This window comes from Molothrus aeneus, chromosome 10 (assembly GCF_037042795.1).
Source record: "Molothrus aeneus isolate 106 chromosome 10, BPBGC_Maene_1.0, whole genome shotgun sequence".
Taxonomy (NCBI): Eukaryota; Metazoa; Chordata; class Aves; order Passeriformes; family Icteridae; genus Molothrus; species Molothrus aeneus.
This window is the reverse complement of record NC_089655.1, coordinates 21,794,791-21,819,974: the sequence shown is the minus strand read 5'-3', so window position 1 is coordinate 21,819,974 and position 25,184 is coordinate 21,794,791.

The window sequence follows — 25,184 nt, the reverse complement described above, 5'->3', positions numbered from 1 at the left end:
AGGGTGCAAAGAGTCACACGGAAAACAAACATGTGGGAACAGAGAGACCCACTGGGCTGCTGAGGACTCAGAGTTACAGACTGGAGCTGAACTGTGGCCATAGATTTGCTTAAAAGACACCCTGTTTGTCCTGATAATTTAGGGAAAACTACAGGCAGCTCCTTTTTGCATGTATTGCAACTCAAGGACAAGGTACAGGTTCTGCAGGTTGCTGCATTTTTCATGGTAAGCGATCACATGCAATTAAGCACAACAGTAAGTAAAGCTCAGATATAAAACCCATGTAACCTTTTTGCTGGCATGAAAATTAAGATTTCCCTTGCCTTCCAGTAATTGAAATGCTTCCCTTGATAGTTTTTCCCTTTGTTTCTCTCAATATTTTTGTTTTAAAGGAATACTTGGAATTTTAGCAGGAGATCTGCAAGTTGCCTTTTTTCTTTGACCCCTCCCTATTAAAACCTTGACTCGCTTTGGAGTGCACAACAGAGACATTTGCTGGATTCCCAGAGGGAAAAGGAAAATGGAGAAAAAAAAAGTGAATTTGAAAAATGTATTTTTGGGGGGGGGATAAATGCACATTCCACCCTTGTTCTTTTATATAGGACTCTCCTCTCTCTTACCCAGAAACTCTTCAGGTTTTGAAGAGAAAAGTGGGGAACCAAAAAAATGTCTTTGCATGAAGAAAAAAAAAAGGTTAGACTCATCTACAGATGTTTTTTCATGTTTTCTATGGAAACATGGCTAGAGCTCAGTTTCCACCCTAGGTACATTTTCCCTACTTAATTAAACCCTCTTTCCCCACATGACAAATGGGCCCTTCTCAGGAAAGGGCATGATTGCAGGCACGGGTGAAGTCAAAGAGGGCATTCTTAGTGATTAGACATGAAATACAGACTTGGAAAACAGAGGTTTTGAATGTAAAGAGGGAATAACTTACTGCATCCTCAGGGTAAAGATAATTTATGCATCCTTTGCCTAAGTGAGTTTTCTCTATCTGTTTATTTTGGGTTTAAAAAGTCTATTTATCTGGTTGGGCATACTTTTAAAAATGTACTTCCCACGGCCCTACTCTCCTGTTCAGTGCTCATATTTTTCCCAAGCCAGATTCATTAGAATTATGGCCTGGATGATATGTGAGCTTTCAAACGTGGCATGCAGAGCAAGCACGGGCACCAATGGACCAAGTTTGGGGCCAGTATGTCTGACTGACCCCAAAACTGCACACTGCCAACGTACAGGATACAAAAATCCTGAATTAGGAGAAGGAGGACCTGAAAATCCTGAGATAGTTTTTGTTTAATGAGATACTGGGCTTGGTACTCCAGCCAATGTTTTCAAGTGCTGCTTTTCCACAAATGCTGCTGGAAACTCACTGTATTTTAGACGAAAATTGGGGTTGCTCCAGTTGCTTTCCCCATAGAGGTTTAAACTGGGAGGTGTCACGAGCTGATGCTTGCAGCCTACATGAAAATTTGGGAGGTTTCTTCTTTTCATCAGAGAGGCACAATGAGCACCAGGGAAAAAACAAGACTTGAGCTGAGGAACTGAGGCAAAACACAGGGCAGCAACACAGAGGAACTGAATATATTTGAGGGATATAAAATGTATTCAATTCCTACCACATCCTAGAGCTCAAGGACCACTTATTTCCTTAGCAGTTCTGCTTCTACTTGATTCAGATAGTGCAAGTTCCTCCAGTTTAAATGGGGAACTAGCCTGAGCAAAGGGAAAACAAAACAAACTAAACCCAACCATAAAACAAATTTATTCTTGGTAGTCCAAGCAACTTCCAAGTAACATGGCTACCATTGGATTCAAAGGGCACTTGCATAAGAAAAACCAAAAAAGAGTTCACAGCCCTGCAGAAAGAGTGGCCAGTCAATGGTCTTAGTCAAGTTTCCTCATTTTGCAATTATAAAGATTTCCAACGAAATCTGTGCAGGTGAACTTTTAATTTCTACCAGGCATTAAACTGCATGAAAGTGACTAGCCCACTTTTAAAGAATAAATCAATCCCTGTCTAATTCAGATATTCCTCATACTTAGTTCACAGGATCTCTCTCAATCAGGTGTTTGTATTTCAGAAAAGCAGTGATTTCTCCTCAGATGTGCTTGGGTGGAAATTAACCATCTAGAGAAGACTGGTTGTGTACAGGTGTGGTTTAAAATTGGGATCATTTTTTGAAATAAAGGACTATGCATGGGATTCTTCCTCCAGTTTCACAGACATGCAAGGGTACAGCAGAAATGTAGAATTGGCCATGATCAGACCTGAGGCCCATTCACCTGTGATTTAATGAGGGGGGAAAAAATCAAATTCATCATAGAACATATGAAAAAAAACCAGAATGGAAGTCTGCACCATGAAAATTCAAAAGATTCTCATCCAATCCCATTTTCTGCACATATCTGTGGGGTTTTCCAGCACATGGCAACCCACATATCACAGCCCCTTGCACCTCTCTTCTGATGGATAGTTTTCCAGATGGAAACAATCCCTTGCCTGCTCCTCACTCCAGTTTATCCCCAAACAGCCTTGCTTGACTTCCCTCCTGCAATGAACCCTCTTGGAGCTGACCCACCACTCACACGAGTCACCAAGGGCGATGCCAACTGCTTCCTTCTGGTGATTGCTACACTTGGAGTAGGAAAATCTACTCAAAGCCGGGCCTAAAACCAGGGATAAACCCAGCCTATACCCACAGCTCTTTTCTGCCATGCCCTAGGGACTGTAAAACATGAGATGCAGCCCCATTCCTGCAGCCCTCCCTCACGTGGCAGCAGGACTCCTTGCATGAGCTGGCAATGGCTTACACAGCAAAAGAGCTGCAGGATCAGGCCTTTAATTGCTTAAAAATACACTACCCACCAATAGTTACCTAATTTAGCAGAATATATTACCTCTCTGCTTCATAAATCTTAATTAAAGCTGTTAGTTTTCCTATTATATGATCAAGAAACGCCCCATTAAAGTTAAGCAGTTTCTCCAAGTAATTATATACATTATGTGGCATGAGTGTAAAGATGCATATAGCGTTCCGCTACCAATTATTTTGCATACCCTGAAAAGCACTATCTATTAAATAAAAAACTTGCAAAATTTCATTAATGCACGATTTTTTAATCTCCCAAAAGTCCAAGATGTCCCACAGGAGCTTGTATACTCAGTGTTGGCTCCTTATAATACAATTTAATGCTCACAAACACAACTAAAGTATTTAAGCATTTACAGAGGTTGTCATAAGTGCTTTACTTATTTTCGATCAAATTCAAGTCTACATTTAATACAGTTAACTGTGGTTATTTAATTTCAAAACTCAAGAATCCAACCTCAAAAATTTATAACGATATAAATTTAGTTACATTGATATAGGATATGTACGCTACTGGGAAACCATTTTTCAGTAAGAAGTGTAGAATTGTAAGACCTAAAAGGAGTTATTTTTTAAAGTAAGCATTATTTCAAATAAATCTTGTCAGATTTCAAAGAATATTTTCCTATTCATCTGCAAAATGATTTCATAATTTTTAGTAGTACGCTTCAAGCTGGTGCTAAATGCTACCAAAAATTAAATGGATTTTAATTACCCTTTCTCTTTTGGTCAGAATTTCATGTAAATACAGAACAAATATTAAACTGAGATCTTGCAAATATCTTAAATGCATTATTAACCAAAGCACTTCATTTCCTAGCAACTGGCTAGAGAGAATGAAATTTAGAAAATTATTCTTAGTTCCCCATAGACAGTGAATTTATTGCCTGACCACATTAACAATTAAAAGGTATATGCAAGATGTTGGATGTTAAAATATAATGGAAGGAGCTTAACATCTGCTCATATACGGCAAGGAACCAACTCCCACCCCTAAAAGTAACCTAATCAGGCTTGCAAGAATGTAATATTTTACTTTTAAGCAAAATATTATTCTTCAAAAACTGCAGAGAGTCAATCAGGCAAATAAAAAAAAAATCAGAAAAAGGAAAAAGAAAAGCAGAGAGAGCAGCAACCCTGTCTGAGGCTGGTAATCTTTGATCCAATACAGTTTCATATCATCCCTCAGAGCTGACAGTGCATTATTAATTGAAACATTGGGGCTTTACTTAGCCCTCTTCTGTAGGAACTGTAATATAATTATATCCCATAGGCAGAAATACTATTTCCACCTCTGCCTCTGAAAAAGTAATATACAAACTGGCTTAGAAATGTGTGAAACAAAGTAGTACCCACCACTCTACTCATATTATCAGTACTTGGGTGCATAAATCATGATAAAATCATAGTCTGAGGAAACAGATACATGAAAAGAGCAAACATGATCTTTATATAATATGTTATGAAAGCATCTTGGATAGATTGATTTCAAACTATTTGGCTGTGCTTGCTTTTATAATCTTCTTTTTCCCCTGTTTTTAATTTTTGCACAGATGCAGCTATATAAATAGCAGCATTTCCTGGAATCCCCAAAACGTCAAACCAAACATATTTTTCAATACTAAATTATTGCATTCCATTATATCATTACCACTTAGAATAGGCTATAAATTCATTGATTGAAGAGTTTAATAGCAATGCCTGATCTTTTATATACCATACTTTCACTAATAGAAAATCGGCTTCTTCTGAAACATTAGCATGTTACCCTTTCTAGTAAAGCATATCAAATCATATTACTGAAAAAGTTGCCAAGTCAAATGGAAGTTTGGTGCCAATTTTCCTCCTTTTTTCTTTTTTTTTTTCCTCGTGAGGCAGAGAAAGAGAGAGAGTGTGAGCAAGAGAGGGGGGGATTAAATTTCTTACTAAACTTGTGGCAGTGAACATAAAATATAATAATACTCCTTTAGCATTCCTATCATGATTTTGGTCCTAACACCTAAACCAGCCGAGGACTGAAGGAGTTAATACTTTACAATGTGCAATAATTCAGAGAGCTGGCTTGCACGATTTGCAATACACTTTTTGCTTTGCAAGATAGACTCCAGCACAGACAGATCAACAAAAAGAAGTGGGGGGGGGGGGGGGGAAGGACAACTCTACAACCAATCAAACCAAATGCCAGAGCAGAGGGCAAAGGGATATGGAAACTGAGAAGATAGACTTCCAAGTCCTTTCCTGAAAGTGCTTGGATTTTGAGGAGAGTCCAACATAGCCTGACAAAAGTGTCTTTGTGCTGCAACACTGGGGAGAAGGGAGGAGAGCTCAGGAAACCTAATGAAAACAGGCCAGGCCTTGTACATTAGACCCCATGGAGAACTTTGAATCATACGAGCTGCAGACAAGCCCCGAGTATGTAATGCCAAATTAAAGACCACCAAATATGGGGAGCACTGGAGCAGCACTGGGGCGGACGCGCTCCTGGTGTGGGCCAGGGCATCGCCCGGTGCTTCCTTCCACCCCATCCCATCCCCTGCAGAGAGCCCAGCATCCCGGGGCAGTGCACTGTGCCTCCCCCACGGGGACTTGTGGCTCATTTACCCACAAAAGAAAACAAAATGCATTTTTTAAAACCGTTTTCTGCAGTCTGGCTGTATGTTAGCAGTGTTAACCTGCTAGTGGAGAGGGTGACGACCTGCAGCTCCCATTGGAACATCCTGACACGGGGCTGAGCTGTCACCTCCTCACCTGCCCCATACCCAATCCTGCCTGGCTTTCCAGCATCATTCCTTCTTTGTATTTTGGGATAGATAGTGTATTTATTCCTGTCTTTGGAGGACTCACAGGACTTTAGCAAGGGGCAATCTTTGCAGCTCCCCCTCACACAAAGCACATGGCTCGTGATCTGACCAGCAAGGCAAGAACAAGCAGCAAACTCCTCGTGCCCAACCACCACAGTGTTCCAGAATCAAAGTGTAGGTGTTTGTCATTCTTCTCCCACCAGCTCATCCTTTCCCACTGGTAAAATCACAGCACATCCTCTCCACCTTTCAAATCAGGCAAGGTTTGCTTTGCATGGCACCTTGTCCCAGATTTCCCTGCCTGTCCCCTGGAGCATCCTGTCTGTACTCTCCACTCATATGAAAAGCATCCTGATCCCATTTGTCATTCTTACACTGCCACCCTCTCCCTACAGGGCCCTGCACAGAGGAGATGACACCACATGATGTTCCTGAGCTGTTCTGAAGTCATTATAGCAGTGCTAAATAAAGTCACAACTCTGCTTTCATGCAAATCAGCAAAAAAAAAAAATTCTGCAAATAATCCAAATGAGAGCAGAGGAAGGCCTTACATGTGCCTTGATTTGTGTCCCATCTCTGCCTTTGACAGCCCATGCTCCTCAGCTTAGCCAGCCTCTGGCTCCAGGACCCAGCAAGAAGGATGAGCCCTGAGCAGGGACAGACACTCCCACCATCCCTGCTGCAACACAGCAACAGCCACTCATCCCCCATTATTTACTCCTATGCAAAAATGAATGCATTTTGCCCTAAAAACATTGAGGAAATCTTCTTTTAAATAACCCAAGCACTCTGCCCCGTGCTCCTTCAGCTCATGGACAAAGGGGATGAGTTTTGTCCCATCAATGCTGCTGAAAACTCTTCATTTCAAAACCTTTTCTTAAAAAATTAGTGGTTGAAAAATTTTACATCTCTCCCTCTTAAGAGCAGTGTGACACAGGGATACACCTCACCCAGCAGTAAGACAGAGTGAGAGTCAGCAGAAAAGAAACCAAAAGAGAAGAAGCCACCAAGCAGGTGGGGGGATGAAGGGGGCCCATCTGTCCCTCCCTGTCATGGCCATGTATTATATGAAATCTGAATTCACTGGACCCATTTCTTGACTGGTGACAATGGGCACTGCTGATTAACGGGTAGCAAAGCTAAACCTACTTGCAGGAGAGCACAGAATTTATCCCTGTTAAATCCAAAAAGCTTTTAGGAAATGTAGAAGTAGATGGGTTGTGGTAAAGGAGAAAAAAAAAAAAAACCAAACAAACCTACACTAACATTTCGATTTAGCTAGAAAAGACCAGCCCACTTTTAGCTCTGAATAACAAATGTGAAAAGAAAATCCCTGATATTTAAAGTAACATTTAGAAACATGAACACTGAGTTTCCTCAGCAGCAACTGAGCCAACTTCTTCACTCAATCACCTCAAGTGTGGAGCAGCACCAACTGCAGTGAGGTCACACTTGTGTAAGTGACCTCTGTTGGCCAAACCCAAGCCTCTGTACCTGGCAGAAAGCCAGAGCAATCTCCAACTTTGGTGGGATTGCCCTGGATTTGCACCAGTGTCGCCAGGGGAAACACATGGCCCAACAACTCCTTAAAAATGCAAGGTGGTTGTTTCCCTGACTCCAGCGACTCAAACTTCAGTGAAGGCAATGGCATTGCACAGGCTGGAGATCACCACAGGTTCTGGCAATTTCTTTTCTGCTAGATATTTTCTGATACTGGATATTTCTGGCAAAGTTTGCCTTTCCTTTACACAACAGCAATCTTGCTGGATGCTTCCTTGACACCTGTCTGGTGCAGGCTGGGCCCACAAGTCAGAAAACTCTTGGTTTTCCAAAGTCTTGTAAGAAAAGACCTTTGTGCTATCAGAACTATTTTAATTCAGTTGGTTCCCCTCTCTTTGCTTCTTCCCTCTCTGCTGGAGTGTTTGCTCCTCTCCACTACTGCTCCAGAGTTCATTTTCTCTTTCTAACTTGGCCTAAATGTGACCCAAAATACTCCTCCTCACAGCCCAGAAATTCCTCCCTCTCTCAAGGTATTTTTTTCTTTCATTTGCCAATCACAACCCTTCCAGGCCTTTGTGTCCCATCAGATCCTTGAAATATTATCCTTTCAGCAGAGACAGAGAAGACTTCTCATCTCTCCCACCTCCTTTCTCCTCCCAGCTGCCCTTATTCTCCTGCCATTGTCCACGTTTCCTTCTCACTCTCACATCTGTGGTGCCCAGCATTTAAATGGTTCAACACACCCACAACTCCTCCAGCATGTGGCTGGTTAGATAATGTAGATCTATATACAGTAAGAGGGTTCATGGATCTATTGATTTCAAGACAATTTAAAGTGTGTTTGGCAAGTTACCATATGAAGACAGCCCTGTGGGCAATTCTTCATCCCACTACAGTTGATGGGATTTTTCAAGTCAACATAACGACCCAACACAGCATTTTTGGTTCATAAGCCAGAGACTTGAATATTTCTTTTCAAGTAATCAAATTTACAGCTAGTCTAGTCCCAACAAGACATCTGATGAGTGATAGTTACAACACCTACCAGGCCACCAAAAATGTACTACATTTATCCATCAGATGTGATCTTTTATCATGGATGGCCCTATTCCAAATTTTACAGGAGATTATTTTCACTAAAAAGAAAATGGATGTGGCAAGGAAATTTCTAATATTAACTTGTGCACAGTAATAGAAAAAATAATTAAAATAATCTTAATTGCCTGTTTGAACACTGACTAATTCGGAGCTGAAATCAGGATCACCATTCTGATGGCTGTGATGTTATACACCACTAGTATTTTATAAAGTTCATTTCATCACTATAGTAAAAACATATCTCCAAAACTTCTCTCTTTGCCATCTAGAGTAAATTTAAAATAAATATTAGAGGACACAGAATAAGAAAAAAAAAAAAAAAAGACCATAATACTACCAGACTCTCCAGAAATCCAGATTTGGTTTGAAAGTTAACTAATATTTATGAGCTATCTGAATCCCAGTTTTGACCTTTGGATCCTTTGTTATGACTTATAAATAAGTTTTTTCCATCTTCAACATGAGGTTGATTCATTTCCATTGTCATTTACTAAAGACTGGACATACCTTGGGGCTAAAAGAGAGCAAAGATGATGGTGTCTTGGCTTGGCAGGGGAGTGGTAGGAGAGGGAGTCTTTGCCTGCACACCAAGCACCATGAGGGCTTCCCAGCACTGTTACTAAATCAATACAAAACACCAACACAGAGCGTGCATCTCATTTTTTAGAGCCGTGTGTTTTCCGAGCTGCTTATTCAATCATTTTAACAATTTCTAAAACCACGACCCGCGCCGCATGTGTCCTTTCGGTGGGAACCGTAGGTGATATGATCAAAGTTAGCCTGCACCTAATCAGCACGTGAAACATAATCAAGAATCTTTTTTTAAGACGTGTTCAATTCAGCAGAGGGCAAAGACTATTAGTCTTTTCCTTATTTACTACGGTTTGGGTGAAATTCCCATTATTTCCATTAATACCGTTCCAGCCATATCAATTATTATAAGGTGCACTCAATAACGCAGCTACGTTATACCTCGAGCAAAGTGTCTTTCAGTGCAGTCTCTCAAGCAAACAAGATTTACATCCTTGTGCAAGATCCACGGCTCTACCAAACTAGTGCCATATGTCTCTTTCTTTCCGTGATCGCCCCAGTGACAAAATCCGCCGGGTAGATTCGACATGGAAAAGAATGTCGGAAACTCCGCAAAGAAAAACAAGCAGAAAAAGAGAAAGTTGGATGGGATTGATTAAAGCAACACTTTTAAGTGTGTTGAAACAAATTTTTCCTTACTGTGGCAGAAGAAATCCCTCACAACAGATTTAGTAAATCGTCCTATCAATGCACAGAGAGGAGGAATCTCACGGGGAAAGGTTTGGTTAATACATAGAGCATCTCAAATCTGCACCCATTGGGCAACCTGAACCAGCAGCACCACATGTGTGTACATCTATGAAAGCAGCACCTCCACTTTCCTTTAATACAAAATTCCTGAACACCTGGATGCTTCCATGTCGTGAAATAAATGCTCGTAGAATAAAAATTTACAGTCCCTCACATGCATTAAATTTGTTTAAACAGTTTTTCAAAGCAAGAGCCTTTTTTATCTTTCTTTTTTCCACCCCCCCCCCCTCTTTTAAATGGCGAGCTGTATTTTATAATGGAGCGCCAGCTCTCCGGCGAGCCTCCATTCTTCCAGCCCTGACAGACTGTTTGTCAGCTAAACTCCCCTTGTCATGTATCCCCACCACTGCCAACTCATGCACGGAGACCTTCACTTTTACTGCTACCACTTGCACCCTGCGCAACCTTTGTCATTGATCACTGATCCAACCCAGTGCCCACATGTTCTTCAAGTGCCTACACAAGTAATGAGGTACTTGTGGTGTAAAATTAAACTGTCAACTGTCAGCGATTGATAACCACAGCGAGAGCTGACCTAGAACACCTGCACCCGTGGCCAAGACAGGTGTGACACGTTTGATCGCTGAGCCCTACTAGTCAGCGTGACCCGGCGGTGTCCCTCCATGGATTCTGCCCCTGACAGAGATGCCGTATTTCAGCCCTGGGTTTCCACTGCTGGTGCAGGAGCAGCTCCCTCCCCTGCCACCACAGAATCTCTCCTCCACCACAGTGGCTGGAATGTGAGCAACACCACATTTTGGTGATGACAGGTATTTATGGCCATGGAGCATCCTTCTACCTCCCCATCTTGCTGTTCCTGCTTCTGATTCTTCTTCACTGCTGCTTGGCAGGAGCACCCACATTTATCAGCACTGTTCACCCCCTTTATCAAAGCTTTTGTGAGGAGCCCAGGGCTCAATCAGGGTCTTCATTTCCATCGGTGCATTGATTTAAGAATAACGTGGAGTGGAATTTATGGTTATTTTTATAGTATAAAGCCTCTGCTTCTGCTTTTGCGTCACTACATGGCAGGAGCACAGAGCTGAGTGTTGCTTTGGCATCATTTAAGTAAACTCAGTCTGATGCTGTTGGGAGCACGGAGTAGGAAATCTCCATCCCCCTTCTCATCCATTCCATCACTGCCATGGAGAAACACATCTCTCTTCACCCAGCTCTAATTAGTTTTAGCTGTGTTACTATACAATGTTTAGCCTTCGGTTCATATTTAAATATTTTTATTCATAATTTTGAGCTGTTGATATTCATTTTAAGCAAAGAGGGGCTTTAAGGCACACACCATCTTTTAAAACCCCCTGAAACACATCAGAAAATAATGGCAGGAAGGTTTCTCCCCTCCCCTCCAACAGTTGCACTATATTAAGTTCATGTGATGAGAAGATAAAAATCTATTAACTTGCTGCTGACCTTATCGACACAAGGATCTCTGCAGACATTACAGGAACTATATCTCTTCTGACTTTTACATCCAGAACCTCATGCACCAGCATCCCAAACCAAATATAAAATCTCCATGATGAGTGAAACAGTGACACATACTCCAACTCCGGTCCTGCTGGCTGGCAGGAGACACGAGGTCCTCTGGGGCCTGGGACCAGCCTCTACTTTAAATTTGACTTCAGGGGCAGATTTTTCACCATATGCTACTGGGGGCTCTGAATCAAAACTGTTTCCATAGGACCATATGCTACGAGGCAAATGTGCTGGATGCAGAAAGGCTTTCTACTCCCCCGTATCACCATGATGTATTGCAAACATAATTAAAGGTGAGTAACGCGGGTGCTCCTGTTTGGGTTAATCATTCCTTTTTACAACTGAAGCCAGTATAAAACAAACCAATTTTCAAATTAGACCAAAAGTCCATCTAAATACACATTGCTCACACACTCTCACACCTCCCACATTTCCATGTATGCAGCATACTCTTCCACTGCTCAGACAGCAGCTCTGAAAGAGCAAAGGATTTAAGGTTTTTAATTTTTGTTATTTTTATTATTATAATTAAATAAAAGCAGAACAAGGACTCATAGCTGTCTGCGATGCTTCTCCCATTTTATCAATCAGTGAAATGGGACCATCACAAGCACCAGAAGGCAGAGATCCTTCACAGACACAGATCCCATCACAGACACCACAGGCATCCAGGTGCCAGAAGGCAGGGATCAGGTGATCTCCAAAAGGCAGCAGAGGTGTAGGTGCCACCAGGGTGGCAGCAGCCTCTGCTGCCCCTCAGCTCTGCCTGCTTGCCTGGAGACAATGTATTTCCAGACCATTAGAATAAGCCTGCACAGGATGCCAGCAGGACTGCACCCCAAACAGCCCCTGCTTGGATTACACCAAACAAAATTAGAACATTGTGACACCATCAACTTGCGTTCACAGGGTTTGCCAGTGTCACCAAAACTACATTTCAGGAGAATTATTTCAATAGCACATTTAAGGGGATTTTGCTTGACCTGGACCAACTCCAGGGGTAGTTCAGATATAGCTCAGCAGGTGAGGTGTCACATATGCCCATCACACACCAGAGGCAGGGCTCTGTGTCAGCAAAGCTCACCATCTCCCAGCCCACAAACACAGCCAGCACTCCACCCAGCTCCTCCACGCTTCAACTAAAACCTGGACCCCAATGCCAACAAATCATGAAACAGGCAAATGTTTTCAGAAGGTATCTGGAACTCAGCTGAGCTGCTCCTGGAGCTGCATAAACATCCAAGGCTGCAGAGCAGTTTCCTGGTGACGAGTCAGTGTGTGCAGTTATCACCTCCCCACCAGGGAGGTGTCAGTGCCAAACACAGGAGAGTTTTCTGGGACATCCCATGACTCACATCTCCTGACCTTCTGCCCTGCTCTGGCCACCCACTGCAGGAGACAAACTGCTGGGCCGGAGGGACCTGTGGTCTGACCCGGCACATCTGGTTTTATGTTTGGGAGTGCGCTCACGTAATTTTCTAGCAGTACCTGGAAAATCCTCAAGTGTGCTATTAATTTGAAAGGCCAGTGTCCTTCCAAAGCTCCTGGCATGCCAATGCAAACCACTTGAGGAGCTCCAAGCTGGAGCAGCGCCCATGCCCCATCCCTCCCCACAGTCCCAATCCCTTCACGTGTTTCACTCCAGAGAGCTCAGAGGAGCTCGTGGTTAAGACAAGGACTGGCCAAACCGCATTCTGTATCCCCATTTCAGCCCCCTGTGTTCCTCCATGATCTCTAGGAAAATAGTTTCATTTATGTGCTACCCAATTTACTCTTATTTTACAAGAGCTAACAGCAACACCCATCCCACAGAGGTGTTGGGAATTGAATGAGGTGGTTAAACACGCCTAAGCCACATTCATATCACAAGTAATAAAAATACATTACAAATGCCTAACAATAAAGAAATAACATGACTCAAGCCACTGCTGGTTGTGGTTGTGGTTTTGTGAAACAAAAAAATCTTACTGATGGGGAAAATTGCTGATGATTTGCTTCACAGAAAGAAAAAATAAACAAGTACGGTATAACGTGGAACAAAGTTACAGTTTGATCAGCAATGCTCTTTACATTAATAACTGATGCAGGCTGGAAAATTTGGATGTCAGTTCAAATGTTTTCAGGTCTTAGAGATGGAAGGTAGAGCTCTGCATGCTGAATGTCCTGACAGGAGGATTGCAAACAGCTCATGTTCATGCACTCTAGGTGCCAACATCTGATACTGGAACTGAGACTCACTGTATTTGCAAGCAAACCCTCATATTTTTATTGCACATTCAGCTTTCTGTTGCTTTTCTGCAAACAGGATTTGAAGTTTGTGCACTAAAAGGAGAGTGGATACAGGGACTGATGCTCCCTGCAAGACACTCTGAGATCAGACTGCAAAGCAGCCCAAGGAGAGATCACTATGTAAAGTATGTCTGGAGCACCACATTCAGCTCACTCCAGCATGCCGCCATCAAGGAGAAATTAATGATACGTGGAAAGCTCATTCCAGATGATCACAGTGACCAAAACTCTTGGACCTACAGACTCTTATTTCTTTTTTCCCCCTGCACCCAGAGAGAATCCCTCTTGTTTTTATTCTAATCACAGACTGGAAAACCAGAAATTTCCCCAGCCACCCAAGTGGAAGCAAAAGTGCTGATTTCACAGCAATAAGGGCAAAACAGAACCCAGATCATGCACCTCTCATTCTGGGGTTTTGGAATCAAGAACAGTGCACACCTTCTGGCATCATAAACAGATACGTGAAAGTAAAATTAAACTGCTAAACCCTTGGGTATTCCTTGGGACAAGAAAAAAGTAAGAAGTGACATCAAAGATAGGTTGTTTACATATTGGGGGACCTGTCTGCTCGTCTCTTCACATTGATTTTTAAAGTACAAAAATATTATTTCAGTGACAAGGATGTAAACCTTATTCAAAACAGGATTTAAACCATATCCTGAGAGTGAGGCATCTCTTCAGATAGCCTGCCTGCACTTACAGCATACCGAAGGCATGCTGATTTTTGTCTGCAGTGTTTGTTAAGAGGGTCACAATATCAGGAAGCAGGAGAAGGCTCATCAAAGCCTCGTTGCTCGCCTTCACCGCTCATCAGCTAGACAGTACCTTGTTTTTTAAAGCTGGGCGGAAATGCATCTCCAGTGACCCATTGTTAGAAACTTCCTTTTGTCTTTAAGTTTGCTGGAAGGAGTACGGGGCCCCTTTTAACTCTTTTCCAATAGGTAATTTCCCTTAATTAGGGCTCTCATTACAAGTGAGAATTTATCAGACATGATTAAAGAAGCATCTTGTCTCTTTCCTATTGCCTCAAAAGGGGCATATTTTGATCTCCCAGCGTGTCTTGCAAACACAGATAAGCACAGGCACTGAGCTGGGAGATCACAGCAGAAATTTGGCCTGCTCAGAAAGTTCATGTTTGGAACTCGGCATCCTCAGAGCTTCCCCCTGAGTCGCAGGGTGTCAGAGCTGCCGCAGTGGGGAGCGGGGAGCTCCCGGGGCGAGCAGGAAACTGGGACTGCAGAGCTGAGCTGTGGGGCTTGGGGAGCCACAGCTCCTCCAAAACCCCACAAATCACCTTCCTGCACGTCCCTGGGCTTCCCTCCTTCAGGGCACCCATTCCAGGCAGCCACTCCCCCAATATAAAAGGGCAACTCCTACCTATGGCCATGAGGTTTTAATGAAAAATACCTGAGTATGGCTGTTTTGGGCCACCCCTCAATGCATTTCTCCCAGTTGAAGGTGTGAGAGATCCAACACAGAGCTTGCTGAACCAAAATCTTGCTCTCGCATGATGAGGTTGCTCTACAGGTGCAGCCTCTGCCATCAATGCCCCACACCTTCTCCTCAGCATCTGCTTCTCCAACAGGAGAAAAATCTCCCAGTGACTTCCAAGGCAGCCAGATTGAGCTGGTATGTTAAAAATGTACTTGGGCTCCCAGTAATATTATTTACTTTTAATAAGCATGCGTGATAAACTCATGGCCAAGTGTACTGTTTTATGGAGTAACTATGGAGATGCAAGTTATTGTTTGCTTCTGTGAACCAACCAAAAGCACCAAAATTCATAACAGCAAAAATATTAATTTGCACCAAAAGAAAACACGCTTTCCAACTTCCAAATCATGGTATGTGCTTACTGTCATTAATGATCTAGTATTTACACTCACATTGAGCACAGGGTGAGCCTTAGTCTGACAATAAAGAAGCAATAAGGAATTTTCCAAACATTAAAAACATTCCTAATCCATGAATCACCTACAATCTGAGGTGTCACAAACATTCATCTCCATATGTGTCACCCACAAACATCTGTCCCCTCTTCCCTTCACACGAACACGCATTCCATTCAATCACAGATACAATCAGGCTTTAATTTTATTTTTCTCACATAATGTTAATCAAGAGCTAAAAAGATAATTTCCTTCTACCACAAAGCAATTCCACTGTGGTGGAACAAACTGTTATCTTAAGTTTCACAGAGCAATTGTTCAATAATTCCTGTTTGTGGCTCTTTTCCAAATCCTTGAGAATAGCTCAGGCTGCCAACCCTCCTTAAAAAAAAAAAAAAAAAAAAATTCACAACAGAAGCTGAAAAGCACTTGCTGTCACTCAGGGGTTCAGTGGTGGCAGAGTCGGCCATTTCTCAGAAGAAACTCCAGCTCTGAGACTCCAACATGCAGAAATTCACTGTCTGTTTGAAGACAATTGCCTGGAAAGATATAAGCTCCCAGACTGTAAATTTATCGCAGCACTGGCCCTCCGAGATGGTGTTATCTTGGCTTGGTGAATTCAGTGAATTGGAAGCTCCATGAGGAAAAATAATAAGAAGGATACTTGGCATTTCTGCAGTGTTTTCTACATGCAAAGCACAGAATGAGCTTCAAGCGTTTAGTGTTTATTAAAGACTGGGAGGGTGTTTTGTTGCGTGAAAGGAAACTGATAACGTGGAGTTCTTCAGCAAAAGTAATAAAATGTTCTGTTTCTATGGAAAAAAAAAAATTTAAAATAATAACAACAGCCCTTAGCCAGAAAATACCCTGCATGTCAAAATCACAATTAATTTTAGCCCGTGATCTCAGGGAGGAAGGGACAGTCATTTACTACAGCTCGTACAATGAGCAGCTCAACAGGGCACTGCCCTGCCCAGTGGTGGGAGCTACATCAGACAAATATGAGAGCAATATTAATCACCACGAGTGAAAGTGCAGCACCCAGCTGCTGTTCCAAAGTCTCTGGCTCCGAGCCAAGTGAGGAATAGGGCAGGGAGGGAGGCGCAGGGGCTCAGCCCAACAGGCACAGGACACAGAGCTGAGATCCCACCTGACCTCCGAAGCATCCCAAAATAGCCCCTGACAACCTGGCCAGGATTTTCCCAAGGGTTTGGCCATGGCTTGCTCAGGGCAGATCCTGCTGCTGGGCAAGTCTGGTGTTATCATCAACATCACACTTGCATCATGTTCAACCCTAATGCTAAAAAGGAAGGGCAAACAAGAGGGTTTTTTGCTCCAGAACATCAGTATCGACAAAGATAATCAGTGTAAGTGGATCAACCACAATTTTTGGCTTCATTTAAATGTTTCTGTAAAGTACTTCCACTTTGGTACAACTGTATGTAGCCAATGAAGTTATGTGGAGTAAAATTTAAAAATTAAGCCCAGACCGTATAGAACAACGACAAGAGCAAGGATCAGCAAGAGCCTCTTGCCACAGTGTTAAAGCCCCATGGAAGGGAAACCAGCTGGGCTTTCCTGCTGCAGGTGGACCATTCTCCAACCCACCTAGCTCGGTGTCTCTGCTATGGGACAAGGGGCTTCTCTGTTCTCGGTCTGCTCTGGATGAAGCTCAAGAAAAGCAAAATCAATAAGGACAGGAAGAGGGTAGATGCCAGATCACATGCTGCATTTTTAACTATTCTGTCCTCAGCCACAGAGGTAAAACATTGAAATAATTGCCAGGAATGAAGATTTTTTTAATTCCTGTTCTCTCCCATGGCTTGCTAGGCAAAGCAGTGTTTATAAGACCAGGTTCCTTTCACAAATCCTCACACAAATCCCACTGAGATCAGCTAGAGTACTACACAAGCCTCCCAGACCATCACATGTGCTGGAGACCACACCTCTCATTCCAAATCCAGGTCCCCACATTCAGTAATTTACCTGTTTGACCCCAGTCTCTCCTGGCTTTACATCCCTGACTTTACCAGCACTGTTCCCTTTAAGTTCCTCCTGGCTCAGGGATGCAGACACGGGAGAAGGGCCACCCTGGGCTAAAACACACATACACGCACATGACTTAACACCCTGATCCTCCAGGATAAGCTATGAGCCTGTAAATCACCACACTTCCAGAAAACAATAGCCACCTCTTGTTTAAATAAAATTGCACCTGCTACATTAACATACCACCGAACAATCGCTTTGTTTTTCGCCAGGCAGCCAGGCTGAAGCTTCCTGACCCATATACTGAAAGGGTATTCTTAGAAGGGGAGAGGGGTTTCACAGAGAGCACCAGCTTAGCCATGATCACCTTCCTTCCTTCTTTTGTACCGGGGATGCGTGGTTTTGTTTAGCTTTCAACAGGTTTATTTCCATCGTGGCTCTCCAAGACCTTGCAGCCCTTCTTTGGCAAACGTTGCCTCTTTTTGTTTCCTATCTTGGGCAATCACAAGCTCTGAAGTGCCATTTGGGCCATTTCGAGTAATTTTTTAGCAGATTTTCTCCCATCCAAAGAGTTTGGGCCATGCAGGTGCCAGCTGAAAACGCCTTTGCCAAATGTTCAAACGTTGCTAAATTGTTTTGCTCTCCTCCACAGCGGGTTAATTATGATGCCTATTTCAAGTTTATTTATCTCTACTCAATGATTTTTTATTGATTGTGCTGGAACCCTCATCTAGTGCAGTTATTTTGCTCAAGTAATGTGCTCAGTGGTGACTGAAAAATGGGCTGTTGGAGAGGCTAGATCATGGATGCAGGGAGCAACAAGAGTTTTGTAGAAGTAGGCAGTGGACACAAGAGCCAACTTCTCCATTTCACAAAGAAATACAGTGTCTCCAGTGAGGAGCATGGATGGGGCACTGCTAAGCCAAAAACCAATTTAATTCCTGAATCTGAGCCCAAAGGAAACCCAAACCCAGCCCGGACGGTACATTTCTGCTTAGATGTGCATCTCGAAACAAGCACCCTGCCTCCACACCCGTGTCCACCCACGGCCAGGAGCGCTTCCTCACGACCTCAGCTTTCCAGGAACGTAGTGCCCACTCTTCCTCACATCCTCTTCCTGGCTGCCTGCCCCACGCCACGCTTCCTGCTCATCCCACACTGCTCTCGGCCGGATCCAGCACCTCCCAGTTCACACAATCATTTCCACTCTCGGCTGCCTGAAGCCAGCAAACTTTGTGGGAGCTGTGCTCCATGGCCCCCATCAACAGTAACATCCAAGTTCCAGCCTTTTAAAACTACAGCTGAACTTATAAAACATCATCTGGGTTCAGACCATCCTACACAATCGTAAGAATATTTGTCCTGCTCCCGCAGGCACTACTAGTAGGTTACTCCTCTTCCTTTTATTCAAATTACAGCACTACAGCCTGAGCATCGAGTGGCTTCTAGTGGAGCAGCTCAGAATTAAAGGGAATCTTATCAAACTGCATTTCAAGGCACTACATGGAATTTCAGGTGAATCCTGGAAGCCAGGTTGCATAGATAGTCTTCAGTGAACTGGCTGACCACCATGGGAACTGGGATTTCCTCTCACACAAACCAACAAACACACAAGTCCACACCAGCACAACTCTTTCATAACAAGGAATTTCTGCATGCCTCATCTACAAAGTGCCCAACCAGTCCACTCTCGTTATTTTTCCTTTCTAAACAATATATTAAATTACTTTTAAAAACCTTCCACATGCAAGCCATGACATTTCTCAAAGTCCCATATAGTGGAAGAAATTACCCTGAAAGCCAGGTTAACCTCCTGGTCTCTCTATCAGCAAGATGTGTAACCCTGAACCAGGGAAACAGACTCCAGCTTTCCTCAAGATCTGCCCTGACCAGGACCTGCTCTGCTGCACCTCCCCCCTGTGATGGATCCCAATGGACACCTCTGGCCAATGCCTTGGCCAAACCCCCCAGCAGCACCATTTGATTTCACTTCCTCCAGACCAAAGAGCCAAAACTGGGATGCAAAACCCTGTGTGCCTCACCCCAGGACCAGCACCAAGATGGCCAGTGGGAATCACCAGGGTCTGCAGAGTTTCAGCTCTGAGAGTCCCAGTGGTGTCTGCAGCCACCCATGCAGGAGATGTCACTGTGCCACAAGAAAAGCCACCTGTGGGACAGACAGGTGCTGGGAAGTCTTTGCAGCCCAGCAGCAGCTTGGGGTCAGGAGGAACCAGTACATCTTACAATGAAGGGAAACTGAGCCAAGCTCTGGACCAGTCCCTTCCTGACACAGGAGCATTTGAAATATGGGTCAAGAACAAAGCGTCCTGTTACTAACAGTTTGTCTCATGCAGTGAAAAATGTGCAATATCTGGTTCACAAGCTGAATTCCAAACTGCCTGACCATTTTCCCTTCAACTTTCCAAATTTATTGTAGTGTGAGAGCTTGGCCCTCTTTGTAGTGTTTAGGTGACTGATGCAGCACTCGGTCATGGAGACTCACATCCCCCATCCCCTCTGTGTCCCAGGGCAGAGCCAACTCTGGCATGAGCACAGGTTCAACATCTACCTGTGTATCCACAGGACAGTTAATTCCTGCTGAGCCCTCACTTATCAGTGTCCTTTTATTTTGCTGTGCTGCAAGCTTCTCTGCTACCTTGCTCCTTCCAAAAGCCAGCTGCCTCTATCACCAACCCTCCCAAACACAGCAATTGACCCTGCAGGCATCTCTGGAATATGGATGGCAGAGGAGCCACCACTGACAGCATCTCCCAAACTCACAAGGGCCAGAGGCAGATTCTCACCACTGTTGGAGATAAGAGAGATACCTCCACCCTCATGGCAGGTGGCTGCCTGCTGCAGATACAGCCAACACCTGCCAAGCAGAGGGACGAGCTTGTGTCCCAAGAGGGTAAAGAAAAAAACTGGGTAGGGAGGGAGGGCAGGGGGTGTCATTTGGCCTTGGAGCAAAGCCTAGAAGAAGCACCACTTGCATCTTTGGCCCCCTTCCCCTGCTCTAGTCACTAGAGAATACTTCTTCCCTTCCCTTTTATCAGTCAGGCTCACAGATTGAATGTTATCAATTGACAGCTTTAAAGCTAAGGAATTGTATAAATTAAACACAGTCTGAAGCAAATATACTGAGGAGCTAGAATTTATATACACACTAGATATGGGAGCTCTTAGTTATTACCCACTTAAGGCTATGGCACTGATGAATGGTAAGGCCACCCCATCCCTGAAGGCACTTTTCATTACCCACAGTATAGGAATATTGAGAGAGTGTGTGTATGTATCCAGCATGACTGCTCATTTCCATAGTTCTCCATCAGGTTTGCATTCAGTTTATAAAATAAAAAATTACTCCAGGGACACATTTCACTCATTCCAGAACCCTTTCTCTCTCCCTCTCTCCCCCAGCCCATATCCTGGCTGCCTCCCTCCCTCCCAGTGCCCCGATACTGTAACAATGCCTTTAAATCTGATGGTGCTTATTAAATGAAACAACTTAATTACTATCAATATATAATGTTGTGTACTTCAGCCTCAACCAAGGCGTCTGATCCCATTCTGCTCCTGACCTTTAATGGCCATCAAATCAAAGTAATTTTGGTCAGCTCAGTACAGCTGTGACACATGCCCAGGTCAGGAAGATGAAGGGACACTAATCTACCATGTTACCCTGCCCATTGTTTAATACCTTTTTCAATAGAATCTAATAACTGGAGAAAAGCCAGTTTTCTGTCTAGTTTGGGTTAAAACCTCTTTCGCTGAAAATAAATAATTATGGAACATACTGAATAGCCCAGGGTTTACATAATTGGTGCCTCTTAGAGCAATATACTTGCCTTTGAAGTTTGCAAGGAGAGGAATTTAGGAATTCAAATCAGCGGCAGCGCTCCTGAGTGCGCTGCGCTCTCCATCTTGGAGGGGCCAGCACCAAAGCAGGCTTAATTAAGGGAAGTAAAAACCACTTTCGATTCACCAAGGTAACACAACAAGTGCATTGCTTCCTCTGAATTGAGGGAAAAATAGCAGGAATGCTTCCACTCAACGGCAGCTATTCTGCAGGCTGGGACTCAAGTCCTTTGGAAGGGGGGGGGGGGAAAGAAATCTATCATAAAATAACCAGTAACACAGCAGCCCATGCATAAAGACAACAGGAGTGTTTAGGTTCAAGCATTACTATTTATACGTATTGTTTCCCTAGTGCTAAACAAAACAGGTTTTCCCATGCCAAAGCAAGGGGTGCTGCCAGGAGAACTAGACACCCTGTCTGGATTGGACAAATAGCTTGACCTATTGACAGGGCAGCTGGATGCAGCAATATTTTACAGCAGGCTCACTTTGCTAATGCACTTGCACCAGGCCACTTTCAAAGCAACCCACGCTCCAGAAAAAAAAAATAAAATTAAAAAACCCCAACAACTTAACTGCAGCACAAAAACATCACATCAAGGCGGATACCAGCGACTGGCAAACCAGCCCTGGCTGCATCAAATGCAAGGGCAGGAAACTGGGGAAGCATTCAGGGATTGCCAGGTTTCAAACCAGCCCTGCCTCTGCTCTGGTGAAAGAGGGAGGCTACAAATCATATCTGCCCAGCTTCTGAAAACAGCAGTCACGGAAGCTGAGCAGAAAACACAGAAGGATGTTTTTGTTAATTACCTGTTTCTCCACTGCCCATTCTTTACCTGAAGTCATTAGTCATGTAACAGAGCGGGCAGGTAACAAAACCCAGCCACGGAGATTTATAGGGCATCTCTCAACCCCAGGGTCCCGCAGCAGCTTGCAGGGTTGGGATTACATCATGCCAGAGCTCTTCAAAGGCTGAGGGGCCAAAACCGCCCTTGGTGCAGCCTCCACCACCCCGCAGGTGCCGCTCCAGGTCACGAGGAGCGTTGCAGATCCATAGGGACAGACTCCATCCCTCCCAGCGCCTGTCCAAGGGGAGCAGGATGTGTTAGGCTCTGTGCAGCTCAGCCTCTGCACTGTCCATGCAAGGGAAAGAGGGAGGAATGCCATCAGCTCCGGGGGAGCTGCTGTACGGGTGTAACTCAGAGCAGGATTTGTAATCAATCCTCACCCAGACACTTACTCGAGAAGGAATTCAGGGTTTGGCTGTGCGTACACCAGAATCACTTCACAACCACTGAATATATTTATGATGTAATTGAATCCCCCAGGGATTTTTCTTAAAGACAAACCTTATCCATTTAGGGTCGATTTGCATCATTAAAGTTAATAGGAGTTTTGTCACTTACTTCAGAGACAGCGGGGCTGAGAAGGGATTGGGGCAGAGCAGATCACTCCACTCTCAATGCATCCGCTGCAGGTCTGCCTCTCAGCTTCCCCAAGACTCAGGAAAAGAGTCTTTTGCCATAATTTCGGAGAAAAGTTTATTCTTACAAGGCACAAACGCCAAGACTTGATCAGGAGTCTGTGACCACACTTTGCTCTCATCCAGGCTGAAGTAAATCCTGAGGGAAGCTGCTGAAATCAGCAGAGACCCACGCTCAGCCTAGGCAGAGGTCAGCTGGACACAGAGGTATTTTAGCACTGCCATTATGTGCTTCCCCCACACTGGCTTTGCAAGAAAGTGGTATCCTCTCTCCAGACACACAAAGCTGAAGTGCAAAGTATCCTTTTTATTCAGAAGTAAGCACACGAAAGCATTTTTCCTCATAAACTGCCAGGCAAACCTTTTCCCTGCCAGCCCTTCTCTGTATCTGATCCCACATCTGTTTGCCCTGAGTGGAAAACACTGGTGAGTTTAAATGGCATGAGTCAACTCCCACAACCAAGAAGGGCACAGCCTAGACCACCAAATCACAGCTTATGAGTCTTTCCTAGCATATTCTGAGATAAAAGATCTCAGTTTTATTCAAACAGAGCCAAACCCTGCTGATACCTAATTTTGCTTCTATTACCTCATTAATAACCTACAGACATTTGCAGCTTACACTTCTTTATGTCTGCATTGTGGTTGTCATACCGAGGCACAGGGGCTATATCTTGTTGTATTTGTTTTGGGTTTAATTCCCAGTTCTAGTCTATGCTTCTGCCACCTTTGCAGGGCTGAGCTCAATTAACCCTTTTGTGTTCTCTTTGCAGTGAGCTGCAGCAGCTGACAAGCAATCCATGATCTTTTAACAGCATTAATGTAGTCATGTGAAAATATTCATTGACAGCTTTATGTAGCGTGGCAATCACTAAAAGTGGGATTTAAAGTACAAAAGTGGCATTTAGTAGTTGAGTGTAAGGGCATGTTCATGTGTCAGTTAATTGCAAACATATTTAAAATGTGTATTTCCAGCTAAAAACAAACCTGTATGTTTAACAAATACTTTTCATATTGGTCAGACTGGCAAAACCAAAAACAAGTTAAAGTAATTTGACCACATCAGGTAAACTCTTTAAAAAAAGGTTTTAAATGAGGGATAAAACTGTTTACAAGTTTTTAACTATAAAATATTTCTTTTCTTCTTGTATCTTGCCAATATCAATAAAGAAACAACATGTATAAATATATATAAACAGACACTTGGCATAAGAACACATTTCATGAAATATGAGTAATAGAGCAGGAAAATTCAAAGTATATTTCTTTTTTTACTGTACTGAATGGACAGGTTACTGTAAAGAATACATTATGTGCAGATGGATGAAAATACAAAGTGCACGCAGAATACGTAGGATGTGAGCAGGGTGTTCATTCCCAGGTAGAAACGCAAACATTTTGGTTCATTTCAGATCTCACTTACACTGCACTATTTGGTGTCATTTCATTGACTCCCATGTATTTGGACTTGAGTCCAGCAAAGCACTTAAACACATGCTCAGCTTTAAGCGCACAATAGTCCCCTTGAAGTCAAATTAAGCACATATTTACGTGCTTTGCTGGATCGGGGCCATACTACAGATTTACACAGATGTAAGTGAGCTCAGATGAGCTCAAGCCACAATGTTTGTGTCCAGATTCAAATCCAATTGGCAAATGCTTTCAAAAGCTGGAGGTATTTGGATTAGGGGTTTTGGTCCAAGCCAATCTGTAACTTTAGTACCTGAACCCGCTTTTCTTGTGCGCCCAGGACTCCCATCGGCATTAGTGGGAGCTTTGGAGGCACAAGAAGTACAAGAGCAAGACCTCTGGGACTAAAGAGCCAATTTACTTAAACCCAAATTATAACATTTTTTAACCTTTAGATTAAACCAAACTCCCACCAGAGTTCAGCCTTCGCTCCATTACATTTCTCACCCAGCATTTGGATTTTTTGTTTATCGTATTACTATTGCTTTTGGCCAGCATTCACTTTATTATATAACATTAACCTAGGAAAAACTAATGGGCACCATCAAATAGCTGTTAACATAAAGCACTTACAAACAAGTGCCATTAGTGGACCAGCAGACAGCACAGGAACTCATTTATGTTACATCTGTTAACGCTGGATAAACACAGATTTACAATTTTTAAACAGTGAATGATGCCTCAGTCTGGTCAGAAATTAATTTACAGGTTTCTCACAGAATCCACAGGTCCAGTCACAATGTGGGTGCCACTGAACCCCCACACACTGAACCCCAATCCATGAATAAGCCAGCTAAGAAGTGCTAGAACACTGACACATTTTCACCCATGTGCACACACCAGCCTCTAACATGGCTGGATTTTTCACCCGGAGCATCAGACATGCAAGTCCCTTTCTACATGGGAAAAAAAAATAAGTCTTCAAAGCATCAGGAACAGAAGTTTTCACCCCCTACTCTGTAGCTCTAGCACTCTCTGCACAGATCAGCAGGTTCCTGCTGCTGGTATTGCTCAAAGCAGAGGTGGCTGCTGGCTTCAGGAAGCCTGTGGTTCCCATAAATGTGGGAAACACCAGCACCAGCATGGGAAATCCCCCTAGCCC